The sequence below is a fragment of the Asparagus officinalis genome, chromosome 2 (genome assembly GCF_001876935.1).
Source record: "Asparagus officinalis chromosome 2, Aspof.V1, whole genome shotgun sequence".
NCBI classification, from domain to species: Eukaryota; Viridiplantae; Streptophyta; class Magnoliopsida; order Asparagales; family Asparagaceae; genus Asparagus; species Asparagus officinalis.
In genome coordinates this window covers 25,239,612-25,241,846 of record NC_033795.1, presented here as the reverse complement: position 1 = coordinate 25,241,846, position 2,235 = coordinate 25,239,612, and the positions used below count along the sequence as shown (strand labels likewise).

The following is a 2,235-nucleotide window of genomic DNA, read 5'->3' as shown; positions in this document are numbered from 1 at the left end:
TTTACATCCTAAGGCATTTTAAATTTACAATTTGTCCCCATAATCTAAAAGCACCGCATTTGAGTTTTAGCCCATTGGAAGTTTAAGCGATTTGTTGTGGTTTATAATATTATATTTCAAATTTTGGGTAAGTAGGTACCTGTCATCTGCCCCCACCCCAAGATAGCTTTTCTGGAACCGTCACTGTTTGGTCATGTACAATGGTGTTACAAAATACATCAGCTAAGAGAAGCTGTGTGATTATAGTTAATGGTGCAAGGAGGACTAAAAATAAGCCGGAGAGTATGGAAAACGTTAACTTAATAAGGTAGATAGCCCTAGGATTGTAATAACAACATCTAAATGCAAATTAAACTATAAAAAGATCTGAACTTTATTCCCAATAAAAATCCCAACTTGAGATTACAGAACTCCCCTTATAGTTACAAGCGGCATTGTAAAATTCGCGTGACAATAACAACAAAGATAGGAGCTTTAGCTAAAAATGACCGAAATTTCCCAAAAAAATTGAAGAGAGCTGTAACAAATTGAAGATGGATAAAAAAGAATGCAATTAATTACCTGAAAATTTGAAGCTTTCGACGCCGGAGAGAGAGATGCTAGCCCTAGGAGGGAGAAAGTAGAGAGAGAGAGAGAGAGAGAGAGAGAGATGAGAGTTGGACTCTTTCTATACGCTCGTCCTGATATCTGGGAGCAAACATTAAGCTCGTGAAGGGTAAATGCATTGGATATTAAACAAACTTAAATATTGTTATTCCCCCCCTAGGTATCTTTGTAGATGTCTACCTTCTGTTGATGACACAACCCTTTCAACAGCATGAAAGAGAGAGTTACTCATATACCCTTCAAATCTACATTATATTGCCCCTCACCTTTGAATATCAGGGGTTTTTAATATTAGGACAAATTTTCAAAAACTACATGTTTAGAAACTTAATTGTCAAAAATGGCCTATTTCGAAATTATTACCAAATTCGACCCAGTTTCAGCCAGTTGACTGAAACTGGGTCGAATTTGGTGAAAAAAGTTATAAAACTTCACGGGACTTCAAGTCTTGTGAAGTTTAAGCCCCCGATAACAAAGTTGATTAGGAGGCACAAATCTTCACGGGACTTGAAGTCCCGTGAAGTTTTATAATTTCACCAATTTCACGAGACTTCAAGTCCCGTGAGGTTTCAGGCAGAATTTCCAGAGAGCATCGCTCTCTGGAATTCAGCCTGCAACTCCACGGGACTCAGGTTTAAAAAAACATGCACAAAATGTGTGCATGTGTTTTTTATATACATGGAAACAATTTCCCAACAATATACACACATATTTCCGCCTCATTCACAATAATATACATGAAATTTCCGCTTCATTCACAACAATACACATGAATCAAACAATACTCACGAAAATCACATATATAAACAATAATCGATCCACAAAAGTAACAAATTTGAACAAAAGAAATTCACATACATCCCAAAAATCCTCCTCTCCTTCCTCTCCCTCTCTTACCCCTTCCCCTCACCCCCCACCCTATCCCCGTCCCATTTGTCCATACTGATGAGCCTCGATGGTTTGAGTATTTGGTTGTATATGAGGCTGAGAAGTGTCAACTCCATCATCACGCGCATGAGAAGTACCGGCTCCATCGTCATGTGCCGCCCTTTGACCTGTCCTATGTCGTCGCGTGTACACTTAACCAAATTGGCGTGACCTGTCCTAACGGCCTTTAAACTCGTTGACATGATTTTTATGGAACACGCTTGTTATTCTTTGTATGATCCTGTTGAAGATCTCTAAGACCGTCAGATCCTGAATGTCATTGATATGCTCATATTTATATTAGCCTCAATCTCATCAAAAGAATTGATCTGCGAGTTAATTAATATATACACAACTTAGCAAATAATATCTTAATAAAAAAGAAATTTTGTTTTAATTTAGTTTAAAAACTTACATAGTTTCTCTCGATCATGGCACTAGGGATGTAACTATCTATCGGTGGGCGTGGTACGTATCCAGATGCTGGTTGTGGGTCGCATCCTATCCATCTGCGTGTGATATTCCAATACCAACGCATATACTCGGTATAACCATCAGCTGGAATTCTCTCATTCTGTATGAAATTCCACCTATTATTTTACCTGTCTATGTAGGCCGCACAGAATACGACCCAGTCCGTATGATGTGATGTCATCCATCGCCCACGATCGATTTTCTCAATAGGATCCAACACATGTTGAG

At 38.5% G+C, this 2,235-nt stretch overlaps 1 protein-coding gene across 6 annotated transcripts in view; it reads right to left on the bottom strand.

Annotated features, from left to right (window-relative positions):
- Window positions 1-772, bottom strand: part of LOC109830561 — a 4,697-nt gene extending 3,925 nt beyond the window's left edge. For 4 of the 6 annotated variants that reach the window (XM_020397857.1, XM_020397858.1, XM_020397860.1 and 1 more), the window contains exon 1: window positions 562-772. The gene's annotated coding sequence lies outside the window, so the exon portion shown is untranslated. Of the gene's footprint in view, window positions 1-139; window positions 184-561 lie in introns of all 6 variants that reach the window. The other 2 variants (XM_020397859.1, XM_020397861.1) reach the window with 1 other exon arrangement.